The sequence below is a fragment of the Rattus norvegicus genome, chromosome 1, assembly GCF_036323735.1.
Source record: "Rattus norvegicus strain BN/NHsdMcwi chromosome 1, GRCr8, whole genome shotgun sequence".
NCBI classification, from domain to species: Eukaryota; Metazoa; Chordata; class Mammalia; order Rodentia; family Muridae; genus Rattus; species Rattus norvegicus.
This window is the reverse complement of record NC_086019.1, coordinates 265,153,535-265,170,395: the sequence shown is the minus strand read 5'-3', so window position 1 is coordinate 265,170,395 and position 16,861 is coordinate 265,153,535. Positions and strand designations below refer to the sequence as shown.

Genomic DNA, 16,861 nt, shown 5'->3' with positions numbered 1-16,861 from the left:
AAAAATATCCATGTTACCTTGTGTCCCTTGAGCCATGACCAAGGGTGGAGTAAACCAATATGTCCACTCGACAAGTACTTACTGTACCTTTCTGATTATAAGGCCAACTTTTTACCCAAAAGCTGTTTCACAAGATAGAAATCCACAAATATTTCACATTCCTGACACTTTCTCAATTCCTCTTTTTTGAACTGAAGGAAGTGCTTGGAGAAAGACATTTGTTAGCCTAAAGTGATGTCACTGCCTGAGGATTGGTAAGGCAAGATGGGGTAGGAGGTTGGAGGAGGTTACCTGATAGTATCAGGTAGAAAAGGAGAGGCAAAAACTGCTTAATACAGGCTTGGCTGTTACTTCTGAAGTGATGCCTTCATCCTTGAAAATGTTGGGGCATTATTTTAAGCAAATCTTTAAAGTCCACTTTCTTTTGTAAAAGTGTAGTATAAATCATGACCTTGAGATAATAAATATCCTTTAAAGGGACAAATGGGAAAAGAATCCGTAGAACTTACTTTGAATAAAGTTTTGAGTGACAGTATCCTGCAATGGGAACAAAGTGCTGTGACAATTTAGACGTGAGATGGCACACGATGAAGAACGTTTGAGTTAGATGACTCAAAACGGCTTCTGGAATGATGAAGACAAATGACAAATGTCTACCGGAAGAGGGTGAATATGATGATCACATGACTTAAAACATTGAAAGGAAGACTAGGGGGAATGATATGTCTAAACATTTGTATTACCCATGTAATACAAGCACATGTCACTTAACATTTCTATTTTATAGAATTTACATATTCAACGTAGCTCTCTCTCTGGAAAGTGAAATGGGCCTCATTTCTATGTTTGTCCTGCTTCCAGCAGGTAACCTGTCTCAGAGTCTGCTGTTTTCCAGAGCCTAAGTACTTCCAATGGAGAACATGTGTCTGTCTCCTGGAAAGTTTATGTTCTCTATGGGCAAGTATGACACATGCCAAAGTAGCTTTCACATGATCAGTGTGAGTTAACGTCCGTGTCTATACTGAGAGGAGATAGCACAAAAGTCCCAAGAGAATCCTCCAGAAGAGAGACCTCCAGTGAAAGACTCAAGCTCATCCACAACAAGGATGCCAGGGCTCAGGTGGTTTGGGGTTTTCTTTCCTGATACCTCATCCCTAGCTCTAACTCTGTCCTTTTTTGACCCCTGACTCTGGGCCCTCCCCCATCATCTTCTACCCTTTGGCTTCCCTCGAGGCGTCTCACCTGTTCCTCTTTCTCTACCCGGGGCCTAGCAGCCTGCTCACACGTCCCCTTTTCCCAGTCTCCTTTCCCCTGGGAACCTGACTTGGTCCCTGGATTTGCTTGGGTTCCTCAGTTTTCAACTTTTACACACTTCTCTTCACAATTCCGATTCTCCTCACGACTCTGTTACTAAAGCGTGCTGCTCGGTTCGTAAGCCCTGCAAGAGCAGGTGTGCATCTTTCCCACTTAGCAGCTGTGGGCGGGGATTGTCTCAGAGCGGACTCTCAGTGAAGAGCTGTTGGGTGAATCATGACTCGATGGGTGTGCATCTTCCTCGCCTCACACTGTGGTGTGCATCTGTCTAGTGTCACACTGCAGCGGGTGTCTGTCTAGTCTCATACTGCAGTGTGTATCTGCCTAGCCTCACACTCTAGTGTGCATCCACCTTGCCTCACACTGCAGTGTGTATCTGCTTAGTCTCACATGGTTGCCCTCGCTGCTGTTTGTATTGTGACCTAAATAGACACCAAGTCTGTAAAGTCTCTGGTCTGGGATATAATAATATAGCAATAGAAGGTGCTATGTTATTATGCTAAAACTTTTATGCTGTATCACACGATATTCTCTTCATATAATAGACCTGAGAAAACCTGGTACCAGTTCTAAGATCACCAAGGAGCTCTTGACCTTTCTCCTCATCTCTGGTCTCTTTGTTGCATTGGTTTTGTTTGTCTTGTTTTGTTTTGTTTCTCTCAGGAATTTGCAATTAGGGTAGTGACTGTTATTAGTTTTTAAATAGGAGTACTTCTGGATGCCATGAAGGTTTTGTCTGGTTCCTCACCATAAAAAATTGGTGACCTGGCTTGCCAGATCAGTCTCATTGTTTAGAAACACACCTCATACATCTATACATCCTTGCTAAATTATTCCCTTACCGAGACTGGATTAGAAGACCCATGGAAGCAGGAAGTACATCTCCTGTTTTTATACGACTCATGACATCTGCCTCAGTGCTGAGGACGTAGTGAGGACCCGGCGAGGACCCCGTGAGGACCCCGCGAGGACCCCCTCGAGGACCCAGCGAGGAAACAGTAAGGACCTAGTATGGACTCAGCTCTTACTGCTTTATTGGTTGATGACATCACAAGGATTTTCTTCACACAGCAACTGGGAGTTCAGAAATGAAACACAAATCAAGCTAAGCCTTGGATGCCTCTGATTTTATTGCCTTCTGCAAGTTTGACCAACGTCTCTCTCTAGTGGAAACATGGTGTTCACCTTAAAACTCTTGTACACTTCACCGCAGCAGCTGACAAAGCCGTTGGTCGAGGCTCAGCAGTTGCCCGAACCCTCTCGATCCCCATTCGGTTTCACTTGGTTTATGGAGAGAAACCAGGGCCAGGTGGCTCTCATGCCAGCACTCTGTCCTGGGCGTCTGGGTGATTTGTTTAACTCACTAGATCTGGGGTGGGTCTGCAAGAAGCTTCCTCAACACCATTAAACACACTAAGCACAGCGGGCACTCGAACCTTTCGATTTGCTCAGATGCTTCACCAAGGCATTAGAGTCTCCTCAACAAGGCATCTGCAGGCTCCAGAGTTCTTCTAGGAGCACAGAAGAGCAGCAGGACTTCTCAGTCACGAAACAATGACTGAAGAGCAGAAGCAGCTAAGAGTGGGAGACCCTCAATAAAGACCATGGTTAGAGTTCTTGGGCAGGAGCTATCACAGCTGCCTTTGCTCCAGTTTAAGTCAGGCAGATACTCTGACAACGAGATATAATGAAATCACCGATACGCTTCCACCGGGAATTTCACTGCTGTTTGGCCTAATTAGTTGTGATATTTTACCCAGCATTTGAGAAGCTTCTATAGAGGACAGAAATAGCAATGTGTCTCCTTGAGAACAAAGAACAAAGGGTTTCAACTCTCCCAAGAAGCTCTCCTGTCATTAGCAGGAAAGGGTCTGTGTCCATTAGCAGGAAAACCTCCTAGAATTCCTGGTTACCTCTCTCCCAATAATCCCTCAACAACCGTCAACCGCCTGTAATGGGAAAGATGCTGAAGACTTGTGCACAGGTTGACAGCTGAAGATAAGTGTGGGCACACGTGTGCAAATACAAACCATAAAATGGAGGGGTATGACTTGTCTTGTTTCTCTCTATGCCCTCTCATATAAAAAACTCTTTTAGCCAAGAATGATAGAAAACTAACAAAATTGTACACACAACAGACATTTATCTTCGTCCTGGGGAAGTCATCATGAACAGGTCAGGCCCACAGCCAGCAGGATCTCAGACTCTCTCCTTGGTTTTCGCTCTGCTATTCCCTGTGCATGACTTCCATTGCATGGTTCAAGATGGCTGTTTCACTGTTGTCTGCTTTCAGAAGAATGAGGAGGGCAGTACAGCCCCTCCTCCCAACAAGCCCTTCCTGGAATAATATATAACAACACTTACACTTAGATTCATGGCTGGAGATGACTCCTTACTGGCTATAGCTGGCTGCCAGGAGGCATAGGGATGTAGTCTCCATTTAGAGAGGCCAAATTCTCAGCTAAAAGTCAAGGGATTCTGTGCCTACCCAAGGCAACAGGTCTTGAGACACAACTGTAAATCTGTACCATTCCCAGGGTGTCAGAGTTTTACGTAGTGTTTCTCAAGCCATGCCACCTTCTTCTGACAACAGGAGCAGATCCATCTGTGGTCACAGTGATAGTGCAGACGTCAGATATCAGTTAATTCAACATAAAGATAACATATAGAAAACCCAAGGCACATCAACCAAGGTTTCTCCTGGGAATTCAGAATCAAGGTTCTGATTGTTGCTGGTCTTTCAAGAAGAACAGTACAGGATGCTATGGAGAAGTCACCTCCCGCTGAATTTGGCTGGTAGTGGACACATGTTCCGCAGAAGCTTAGAAACAAGGAAACATAAGAGTCATGTCAGCCTGGCCAGAAGTCTGAACGAACGGCCATTGTGATGTCTTCTGGTTTTCTGGTTCAGGGGCTCAGCTAAGTTACGCTCTTTTCTTCAGCGTAGATGAGATCTTAACCTGTCATGTCATGTAAGAAGTTTTTCATTTTTGGCTTGAGCTAGTTTGGGTTCGTTTCCTTCCTTTCCAAGCAGATGAATCCGGACTATGACATATCTCTGTGTGGCTGACTCTGGGTCTGCCCATATGACAACAGTTAGATCTGTGATCTTCCGTCCTGTCTTTCTGAGCTTGTACAAATGTATACCCTGTCCCCTCAGGATCGCTGAGCTAGCAAATCCATCAGGTTTCCTCGCCTTAAGCTCTTCTTCCTATGTGACTACTTTTTACTACCTGGAAATGCCACACAGTGCCACAACATACCAGAAGGGGAAGACATAGCTGGAAACATTAGAGAGTAAGACAGAGGTTGGGATAGGCAATGGGGTTTAGTGGGCAATTTGGGGCAACACCTAACACGAAGTTATTTCTTTGCTTAGGAGGAGGGTCAGACCTCAGGATTTCCAACATGCACCTAGCTTGATGATAAAGCAAGTTTGTCCTTATAACTGTGCCTTATATGGATACAAACACGTACAAGGAGTGAGGATGACAACCCAAGTACTAGATGTCACATCTACAACCAAAGGTCTGCCCTTTACACTTTCTAACTATCTCATATCCAGAGAAGCCATCAGATGACTGGTTGACAAGTTTTCTGTCTAAACCAGATGGGTAAGTACAACAGTGTAGCCCAATTATTGGTCTCTCTGGGTCTCAGTTTCTGCCTCTGTATAATGGCAGGGTAGGAGACATTCAATTCCTCTTGCAATGTGGAGGTTACGTGAGCCACTACTCATGGTGAGTTCAAGAGCACCTAATGGTTTCCGGAGAGAGAGAATTCAGATGTCAGCTATGTTACTGACAGCTGGGGAATAAATACCCAACTTTAGACCAGCTCTCTAATATGTCAAGAGATAGTGAGAGATCCTCCCTCATGGAGGATGGTCTCCCAAGGGGCTAAATGCTCACATTAAATATTTTGCATTGTGCCCAACACAAGGTATATGTGCAAGGAACAGTCATTGCTCGCATCTCCCAGAAGTGGGATAATCTTGTTAATTATCACACCTCCATATGACTGGTGCACCACCATTTGACTGACTTGCCATATTCAATAAATGTTGCTTTATTAATTAGCTCTATGTGAGGGGGAAAACTGAAACAGAGGAAGAGAGGGAGTGCTGTCGAGGTTGTGAAAAATTACTAAGTTACTTTCCAAATGCTATGACTGGGCAAAACAAATGGGGGAAGACTGCCCTTAGCAAATACAGCTCCTGTTAATTTGGGAATCCACGTGTGTATTTCAGTGGAGATTTCATCCCTATGCCTTCTGATCTGAACCTACAAAATTATTATTTGAAAATAGTAACTGGATGCTTGCTAAACACCCCTGCCTGTTGGCTATCGCATAGATCTACTGACAGGACAGTTGTTTGAAAGGTTAGCAGTGCCAGCTGAGTCCCTGGTACTTCTCTACTCGTAGACCTGGGAACTGACATAACTCTTTCCTCTTGGCCAGCAATGACTGGACTGGGGCAGTTATCTGAACTAAGGCAGCTGGCTACCTGCAGGCATGCTAGCCATGTCTGAACAGAGCATGATTTGAAACGACAGGTTTAGCAGATCTCTGTCTGGGGGACATGAATAACATGAGAGAGTGAAGTTGCCAATGAGCTATGGAGAATTAGAGCTACAGAGAGGTTCAATGCTGGAGGAGAGCCATGATGGGCTGCTTGAGCAGTTCCCTCAAGAGACCACTGATTTTTATTAGGGAGGTTGTCCAAAACACATTGGCTAGGAGACAGGGACAGGAGAAAAGTCAGATGAACATTTCTACTGGGGCACCCTTGCTATGGAGAGCTCTGAGAGCCAGAGTAGCAGGTATCAAGGAATGAGGGGGTGGGGAGATACTTAACTTCTAGCTATGGCTTAAGGATCACTCATAAAAGGTGTTATTTTCCTAGAGCTCCTGGCTTCCTCTGTATGAATTGCACTAAGGGAGTCCAATAGCTCGCAGTTAGGTCTGGGATGTAGTAAGTGTTGATGTAGGGAGCGAGTGGTGTTGTTGTGCTTCGTGAAAGCCGAGACTGGGTGGGAGACTACAGCAAAAGAACACACAGAGAGTGGCATGTGTCTTGATTTTACTTCTCTCTCCAAACCAAATAGTTGCAATGCTTTCTAGATTCTTCCAAAGGCTCTGTCTTTATGACTACCTCCCTCATTTCCCAGATTTGATTTGATGTGATGTAATGCTTTGAGTGAAAAATGCCCCCCCCACACACAATGCTCTCAGACATTTGCACACTCAGTCCCTGGTTGGTGGTGCTGTCTCAGGAGGTTTACAGATGTGGCCTTGTTGGAAGGGGTGTAGCACTGGGTGCAGCTTTGAGACTGTAAAGGATCAAGCCATTTCCAGTTTGCTCTTCCTGCTTTGTGAGTTAAGAAAGTGAGCTCTCTGCGTTGTGTTTCAGCTGCACTGTCTGCTGCTGAATGCTGTGACATCATCTCTGCTCCTATGGACTCTAACCCTCTGGAACCATAAGCCCAAATAAACTCTCTTCTGCAAGTTCCTTTGGCCATGCTGTCTCTTCACAGCGTCAGCTTTCTGGTTCCTGTAGAGAAAGAAAGGCAATTCCTTTTGTTGCATGAACAGAAAACACATAGACGCAGAGTCTCAGAGAGCAGTTCCCAACTTCTCCCTCACCCCAGCACACCACTAAGGGTTACAAGGAAGAACGGGAAACCCACAGGGATGAACTCAAACAACAGAAGGGGGAAACCTACTGGGAGGATCTGAAGCAAGAGTAGAATGGAAATCTGCAGGACTCAGTAAAGGACAAACAAAAAATAGCCGTGGGGTCTCTGTGACAAGCATCTGTCGATGATTTCCCTGGGTACCAATGTTGTAAAGGAGCACTGGCCACACCTTTCTTGCTTACCAACTGGCTAAAATGCAGAGACAAGGGTACACTTGGCCAAACTCTGGTCCCATAGCCACTGCTTGTCTGTGCTGCACGGTAAGAGAAATCACTTGCAGAATACTTTAAATACTCCTAGAAGAAAATGCTTTTGGGAAGGAGGAATAGAGGAAGAATAGCACACAGACATGCGTACACACACACACACACACACACACACACACACACACACTCACACACACACCTACCTACCTACCTACTAGGTCCATGGATTCAAGAAACCTGCTGTGTAATAATGAGAGAATCAAAGATTATAACACAATATAAGAAATTCTGTAGGAGAAGTATCTGCATACAAAGAACTCTGGGGACCCAGAGAAAGAGATAATAGGAGACAGGGGACAGGCAAAAGGGTTTGGCTGAGATCCAGTTCAACCACGAGTAATTATTGCATGCCAGGCACTGTGCCCAACGTGACACTTACACAGAGTCTGTAAAGATAAGAAAGAGTTTCCCAAAGACTGAAAGCAGGCATCCTGGGGAGATGAACACCATGCTTAAAATCGTGGAGGTGTGAAGTGGCAAACATGGGGACATGTGGCAGGTAGAGGGTGTGCAGAAGGAACGGGAAGCAGGAGTGAGCTGAGATTGCGAAGTCATGACGTCCATGCCAACTTTAGGAGACTGACTGGCTCCCAGAGACACTGTCAGACATGAATGAAATTGCCAGCGAGCTCCAGCAGATTGCGGTAGCGAGATTGTGAGCCCAATTATGGGATAGGTGATTCACTCGGGCTAGAAGGTCAGTCAGAGGTCTAGAATGGTGTTCCAAGGGCAGTAAGGGGGTTTTAGATCATGATGTGCATGTTGTGGGGCTCGTAATTACTAGTAGTGTTGGCGGGATTTGGTGAAAAGGAAAAGAGAACACATTAAGGTCATGGGTGACCAAGTGCAGAAGTAACTTTAATGCCTCATTATCGTGGAATTGAAAAGAGCTAGTCTATTCCGAATGTGGTCATCCATGGCTGTTCAAGTTGTTTCTCAGAATCTGGCCAAGGAGAAAGGCTCACCCAGGACAGTCTTACAGAGCCAATCAGTTATATTCCCATCCCTATGACTGTGTACCAGACAGAAACAAACTAGAGGCTTTACTTTTGGCTCACGGTTCTGGGGATTTCAGTCCTTTGTGGTGGGGATGACTGGTCTGTGACGGGAGGATCTCAGGGTTTTCACTCTCCACTCCTTGGCAAGAGGACAGGACGAAAGCTGGGTTGAGCTACACCCCTCAAGAGACCCTCCTCCCAAACTCTCAAAACAGCACCGGTATTTTAGGATTAGGTGTTCAAACATGTGGGCACATTTCAGTTGACAACACAGGAGGGACGGGAACAAATGTCAGTGTCTGACTCTCTGCCAGACAGACTGCTGCTCTAATCCCTGCTTCCTAAGCTCTTAACTCTACCCAAAGCTTTGTGTATCGACCGTCGTCCCGCCTGTGCTTTTTCTGTTCTCACAGAGTGCTCTATGCTTGTTGGTTTCCATCTCCGTAACTTCAGTCAGGTGTCTCCCCGTCTAGGAAGCCACCACTGACTTCTCTCTTCCTAAGGCTAATCAGAGAGCATCTGTGATCCTCTGAGGGACACAGTGTTGCCTCTTCCTCAGAGAAGCCAAGAAAACGCACCGAGACAGGCACAGCTGTTTGCTTTCTTGCCCCCAGAGACCCAGGAAAGGGGAATGGGAATCAGGGACATAGTAGATAACAGATGCTTGGGCAGTTTGGGTTCAAAGGAGAGAGAGAGAGAGAGAGAGAGAGAGAGAGAGAGAGAGAGAGAGAGAGAGACTGATAGACACAGAGAAAGCAGTTATTGGCCAACTTGTCCTGCCATTATGTGAAACCCTGATCAGAAAGAATCAGTCCCTCAACCTCACAGGCGTTTTCATGTTTAGTTCCCGATTGGTAGAACTGTTTAGGAAGGATCAGAGGTAGGCATGTCACTGGGCATAGACTTCGAGGTTTCAAAACAGCCATATCAGGCCCCGTCTTTCTCTTCCTCCCCCTCCCTCTCCCCCTCTCTCTCCCTCCCTCCCCTCCCCCTCCCCCTCCCTGTCCCCTTCCCCTCCCCCTCCTCCTTCCTCTCCCTCCCTCCTCTCCCCTTTCTGCCTCCTGCTTGTGGACCAGGTGTGAGCTCGTAGCTTCTGCTCCAGCACCACTTCCTCCTTCTGCCACGCTCCCTGCCGCAATGGTCTTGGACTCACCCCCTGAGACGGTAAGCAAGCTCCCAACTAAATGCTTTCCTGTATAAATTTCCTTCGTCATAGTGTCTCTTCACACCAACAGAACTAACTGTTGTTGTAGGCAATTAATGCTGCTTGAGTTCGCCCTGGCAGTGGGATGGGTTCCTCACTCCCCGCCCCAAGGGTCTGGATTCCCGAATGAAAGGCACGTACACTCTCAGCTTTGTATTTAAAGATGCCTTAAACAGCTCAATGATTGGGCCGCTCCCAAATGTCCAAGTTGTTAATGACTCCCCTCCCATACTCCTAAACATGCATTCCATCTTTGTTACCCTAGACCCAATCGGGGGTTCCCTGGGGCTGCTCTTCCCCAGCTCTTATGTGATGGGTGTGCTCCCTCTTCTGCAGCTCTCGGGCCTGTATCTTATTCCTTTCCTGTCATGGAGAGTCTCCTCCCTTGCCCTCCCAATCCTCCGTCTCCCTGCCCAGCCATTGGCTGCCAGCAACTTTATTTGCCAATTAGGACCAATCAGGGGCAGGGACCTTCAGCATCTTACATACAGATTCTTCAGCATATACATACATTCATGCGGTTTTGGGAACCCAAATAACATGATAAGCATTCTGTACCAAGACTTTATGTCCTTGCCAAAGTTCCTAAATGTAGCTGATAGAAAATAAAGTCCCCATTATAGACACCCAAAGAGTTGTAGTGTGATGGCTAACACTATCAACTTGACGGGATCTACGGTCAACCAGGAGGCAGCCCTTTGGCTTACCGTGAGGGATTATCCAGATTAGGTTGACCCCTGCACACGCCTGTGAGGGATTATCTGCATTCGGCTAATTGAAGTAGGAAGACCCACCTCACCTGTGGGTGGCTCCACTCTGGCTGGGGTCCTGAACTGTGTAAACGGGAGAAAGCAAGCAGAACACCAGGATTCACCGCCTTTTCTCCTGCATGAGGCTGTGTCCATGTTCTCGCTCCATGGCCCGTCTTTCCCGTCCCTTGGTCCTCCTCTGGTTCTGGAAGTCCTGAGTTGGTCAGGTATTGTGTCAGAAACCAGTGTGTCCCATGGTAGAGCGTGGGCTGTGGGTTAGGTCTGGACAGAGGACTGAAGAAGCCAGCGGGGAGCCTTTGCCCATGGAAACAGTGATACCCGCAGGAAGGTGACCCTGAAGTCTTCTGGCTGGAGTAGAGTCAGGGAGAAGGCCTCTTTGGATATTTCGGCCTTGATGAGGCCCACAGATTTGGACACTTTCTATCCCCTGGGATCCTTTCTGGGAGAGTCCATGGATGGCTCTTCTTCTCACAGAGAATATTCAGAGTAAGAGGGAACTAGAACCAAACATAGACAAGAAGGTCACAGAGTTAAGAGTGTTTGTTGTTATTTCTGTCACACAGTTCTATGGCTTTGAGCAAGTGCCGCAGTTTGTGCCTCAGTTTCCCTCTGTTTCTGCCAGTGTGAGAGTGGCACGCAAGATCATTCATTGGAAATTAGAGCTGGGAATAAAAAAAAGAGTCACACCAGTAAGTACAGTTGAAAAAGAGCATGCAAATGGAGAGCCCCCGAACTGTTTAGAGGGGCCCTGTTAACTGCTCAGGCTGCTGTGTGATTATAAGTAGATCTCTGCAAGCACATGCATGCACACATGCACACATACATGTATGCACACATATGTACACAAGACTCCTGCAAACACATGCATTCACACATGCACGCACACATGTATGTACACACGCATGCACATACACGTATATGCACACATGTATGTACATATACACACACACACATGCACACCCCACTGTGGAGGCTGTTGTCTAACTGTTGCTCAGCTCTAGCCCTTAAAGGCCCCCCTGGGCTGTGATCTCTTTGGGAACAGGGCTGGAGCTTTTATCACTCTCTCTGCAGCAAACTAGAATTTTCTGGGCCGCTCCCAAGTCGAGAAAAGTCATGAGAGCATTATGCTTGCTCAGCATTTTTGTCGCTTTCGGGGACACGTGCCAACACGGCATGGATCAGGGACTCAGGGGAGTTTTCAAGCCAATAACGCACAAATAAAATGAAATCAGGTTGGGCAAGCGGCCTGCGATGCTAATATTGTGTGCAGTGTTATGAGCCCCCTTCCCCTGGAAATGATCGCTCCTAGAGGTACGATGTAGAAAACCAAATAATCACTCTCCCGACTTAGAGAGCTTAATCCTGAAGCCTGAAATCTACCAGATGCCAAAACCGGTTTTCCCCTGGAACTTCTTCAGACTTCGTTTGGTTGTTAATTGCAGGCTCTCCTCATTTTATCTCACGTTATCCTCCGAGGTTCTGGAATTTCTATCCCATTCCCCTGGCAAAGGTTGAATGTCCTGGATAGAAAGAAACAGTTGTTCCCCATCAGTGGCTCCAAACACGTTGTAACTCTTTCCAAACCCTGAAGTCTCCTCTTGCTCCTCCAGTCCAGCCCATCTCCCTGGCTGCAGCTGTGCCAGAGCCGGGTTCGAAGCAGGAAGTAGGAAAAAATAAACAATCAGACCCTAAATACTTTAAGTGCAAAAGCAGACCTGGGGGGAAAGCTCTCTCAGCCAGAAAAAAACGAAGCCCGTTTGGCTTCGTGAAGAGAGAAGAACGCACTGAGCAGCTGTCAGGTCCCTCTGGGGCTGCCCATCCCTTCCCCAGACACAGAGCTGATGTTCCTACAGAAACAGAAAGAATGTGGGCTGAGCTCTGGGCAGCTCCCTGAGATTGGAGACAGAGCTGGCGAGAGCAGTGCCAGGGGAGAGTCATTTGAAGATGCCAGGTGCCCTAAGGGTAGTTCCACATGAGCTGCTACAAGCGAATGGTCAGCAAAGAACTGTGGCGTCCAACACTGTGTGAGCCCTCCCAGGCTCGGACCTCCAGCTGCCAGCATTGTTCTTGCTGATTACAGGACTCCAACGTCACCATCGGCCATAATTGTGCAGACACGTCGATGAGCTGCATCCACATTCCAGAAGCACGAAAGCCCTGAGATAATGAATGTCATCTGTTTCAGAGCGACGAGGTTTAAGATCATTTGCTAGGCACCACGAAGCGACTAATGGATTTTCTCTTTCGCAGTCCATATGCCAAACCTGCACTCTTGGTCAACGGCGTTTGAGTTTATAAGGAATTGTAAATTAAAATTATCATTGTCTAACCCTACGGCAGGCACATTTCTTCAAATTCTGGGCCATAATCCACTTTTACTTGATTTCATTATCTAGTTTGTGTGCACATGTATTTGTGCGGCTTCCTGCATATGCCACACTTGTGTGGAGGTCAGAGGACAACTAGCAGGTGTTTGCTTTTGTCTGTCCGCCGAGGGATCCTGGGGTTGAACTCAGATGCTCAGACTTGCCAGTGGGTGCCTTTATCTGCTGAACTATCTTGCCAGCCCCTCCATCTACTCATGTTTCAACTGGTTGGAGACAGGAGCAGGGTGTTACAGAGTTTGACTTTCCTCCGGATATGAATATTCACTTTGAATTGATCCCTAATCAGAAAACCAGCTGCCAGGGGGCACACCCCACTTAAATTTTCTCTGGCCTTCAAAACCACCAACCAAACCTGAGGTCAACCCCAGCTCTGTGGTAGAACTAGGAAGGAAGTCATGTGATATGGTTTGGACATTAAGTGTCTGTAGAAAGGCTGGCACAATGAGCTCTGAAGGATCATTTGGAGGTGGGGCTTTGAGTATTGTGTCTCGAGAGCGCAGTCTTCATTAGGTTCAGGGGTGAGACCATTTGATAGTGTTATTGGGAGGTGAAGATAGCTTCGGAAAGTAACTTTTCTGGTGTGGGAGGTGGGATCCTTGGAGCAGCTCTCTGTTATTATTGTCCAATCCTATGGCAGGCACATTTCTTCAAATCCTGGACCATAGTCCACTTTTACTTTATTTCATTATTTAGTTTGTGTGTACATATGTTTTTGTGGCTTCATGCATGTGGCTAACACATATCCTTGGTTCCCTCCTAAGTCACCCTCTCTGCGTTGTGGCCACCATGAGGCTGGCAGTCTCTGCCACATGCCCCTGAGGCCATGGACTTTTCCAACAGTCCAGCAAACCTTGGGGACGATGAGTCAAAAGAAATCATTCCTCTGACGAAGTTGTTTCTCTCAGGCACTCATCTTGGAAATAACGGGTCTGAGTATATACCAGCCCTGTGGTCCAGCCATGGTAACTCTATTCAGTGGCACTGAAGTTCCACTGAGAGCCTGGAACTCGTCTAGACTCTCAGCTCCATGAACATGCACTCCCAAAGTATGTCTCAGGCTGGGCCTGTCTTACTCTTTCTCCCACCTCTTCACATAACCTGACCTTTGTGCTTCATCTTTCATCCTAAGTTCCCTTTCCTCTGTGATGAGTCTCCTGGCCTTTCAACAAAGTCCGAGTTAGGTCCTTGTCCCACACCTTCCATCCATGCCTTGTGTCGGTGCCCCTCCCACAGCATATCTCACAATATATTATGGATCCTGGTTAAGAATCTTCCTCACACTACACCAAAGCTCCAAGAAACACTATCTTGTCCCTTGGGTCCTTGCCATGTCCCTGATACCTCAGACACTTAATAATGGATAGTAAGTACCCCTAAAGTAAGTGAGTCCCTTGTATTCTTTAAGCAGAAAGCTTGTTTGCACAACTTACCAAAACATCTTAACGTCAGAGCGTGGCAGAGCTGTACACTTGCCCTTGGTGAAGAGTTCTGTCTTTAGAAGGGAACTGGAATGGAGAGGAAATGAATGCTCCGAGGGAGGAAAGAAAGAGTGCTGTCCAGGTGACACAAGCCATCATTCACACTGGGAAATGCACATGAAGGAGTTTGGTTGGCAAATAATATCTAATAATTCTGTATCCAGCTTTGATCCCTTTGCCTCCCTTCATAAAACCTGTCACTCCCACTGGAGAATGTGGACAGGTCCCAGGACAGTGGCCTTCCCAGAGTCTTCCCTTTTCACTCCTTCTCTGTCTGTTGCTGTCCCCCGGGTCAAGGGGACTGATCATTTCTGGGTAGATTCTTGTTTGAACCAGTCTCAATATTGAGCATCAGTGAGCTTGTGTCTGGGGTTCACGTCACACAATACTCTGACTTCGAGCATGCCGATGCCCAACTTTTAAAATGCATGGAAAATGTTTAAAATACTTTCAGGAAAAAAAAATTGTTGTTGTCTCAAACCTTGTTCCCTCCCCCCCTCCGGTTATTTTTGTTTTGTTTTGTTGCAATTTACCTTAAACTGAGTGACTACAAAATATAAGCCCTGTAAGACTGGCTTTCTCTACAGAAAGAGATCACTTTGAACAAAAGTCAGGTAGAAATTCTATTGAACGACAGGTTCGTCCAATGAATAACCATGATAGTTCATGGGTATCACTTTCATGGGTGAGCTCTGGTCTATAACAAACCCCTCGAATATAACACACCTTCCTTTGTTTAGGTCACGAACTTTTGGGGTGGTTGTGGGGTTTTCTGCTGTGAGCTGGTTCAGTTACCTCTGCTGCTGGCCTCTCGTTCTGCCTTGTTTTATAGGTGAGTCTGTGATGGCGGCTTGTAATCTCCTTTCTTTTGCTCTAGGTGACCTGCGGGGTGCATGCAGGAGCAGCCGGACTCTCTTCCTCAGTGTGGTACCTTATCCTCCAGTAAACACTTCCTCTCTAGAATTAGTGAGTGAGGCCAGCAAGAGAAAGACATCTTTGGACAAGCGATTTTCAATTTTTCCCCTCTGCTTCACATTCACCAATGCCCAAGGCACTAATTCAAGAGCAGGAGGAAGGTTTCGTCTTGGTGAAGTATCTGCCTCACAGGAGTAGGGAAGGAAGGAAGGAAGGACACTTGCATGTCTCTGGGGTGTATCACAATGTCTCCTCCACTCAGCTGACCTGGCGTTCACGACTGCCCGATGATGGGCCCTCGTTCCCACTCTGTGGATGGAGACGGGAATAGGGAGAAGACAACAGAAGCCCACATTGTTTTAGCAGAAGACAAGGGCAGAGCTGGGCTCTGGCTCTGTGTGGCTTGGCCGGTCGCTAACAGGTTACTAATCTGAATTCAAACCTTAATTTAAAAAAAAAATGTGTCTAGCTAGGCGGCAGCCTTCAGCCTGTGTTTATTAAATATTTTTGAAAATATTTTGCAAAGATTATTTTCATTTCAAGTTCAGTGAAACCTCAGGCCCCAGATGTGGTCATCCAGATTCTCTCCTCAACTCTAAAGCTCTGATGCTCTTTATGGAAACAAAGCACTTCAGTGAAGAGGAGACATCTTCTTTACTGAAGCCAGGAAATTCTGCCTCTACTTCAACCCTTGGGAGAGGCTGACTTAGAACCTAGGGTCTCAACGCCCAGTTCTAGTTCTCCTTTCCCCACGCAGGGGAGAGTCAAGTCACATCCAGGGAGGGAACACGTTTCATGGATATGGTCTCCAGGACTAAGAAGATGGCTCAGGAAAACGCTTACTTTTCTGGGAGGAAGACAGAGTTCGTTTCTAAAACCCAGGTAGAAAAAGCAATGCATGGTGGCTGTGGTGGTTTGTATGTGCTTGGCCCAGAGAGTGGCACTCTTAGGAGGTATGGCCTTGTTGGAGAAAGTGTGTCACGATGGGGTGGGCTATGAGACCCTCCTCCTAGCTACATGGGAGTCAGTCTTCTCCTGTTTGCCTCCAGAACACGATGTAGAATTCTCAGCTCCTCCTGCACCACGTCTGCCTGGATGCTGCCATGTTCCCATCTTGATGATAATGGACTGAACCTCTGAACCTGTAAGCCAGCCCCAATTAAATGTCCTTTAGAAGAGCTGCCTTGGTCATGGTGTCTCTTCACAGCAATGAAACCCTAGGTAAGATAGTAGCACACACAGTCTCCGAGTGGGCAAGGAGAGGTGGGTCATTAGCTTTTCTGGCCTTCCAGTTTGGCCTACTTGTTGAGTTCCAGGCCAGTGAGAGAGTCCGTCCACCTCAATAACAACAACAACAACAACAACAGCAACAACAAAAAAGGAAATGTAAGCCAAAAGCAAAACTGAGCGGGTAGAATGACACCTTGAAATAAGTCCCTCTGCCTCCACACCCAGTGCACACAAGTGCACGTGCACCTGCATACACAGGCACAGGAACACACACACACACACACACACACACACACACACACACAGAGTCACATACACAGGCACACACACACAGTCACACACACAGGCACACACACTCACACACAGTCACATACACACACAGTCACACACACAGACACACACAGGCACACACACAGTCACACACAGGCACACACACACTCACACACCACACACACTCACACACCACACACAAAGTCACACACACAGGTGCACACACACATACACAGACACACACAGGGCACACACACACTCACATACACACAGACACACACAGACACACACAGACACACACAGACACACACAGACACACACACACACACA

General features: G+C 46.9%; 1 long non-coding RNA gene across 1 annotated transcript in view; it reads left to right on the top strand.

The window, feature by feature from the left end:
- LOC103691380 (uncharacterized) overlaps window positions 1-15,506 on the top strand; it is a 54,576-nt gene extending 39,070 nt beyond the window's left edge. Inside the window, exon 4 of the long non-coding RNA XR_590740.4 lies at window positions 14,994-15,506. This is a non-coding gene — a long non-coding RNA (uncharacterized LOC103691380). The remainder of the gene's footprint in view (window positions 1-14,993) is intronic.
- The last annotated feature ends 1,355 nt before the right edge of the window (window positions 15,507-16,861 follow it).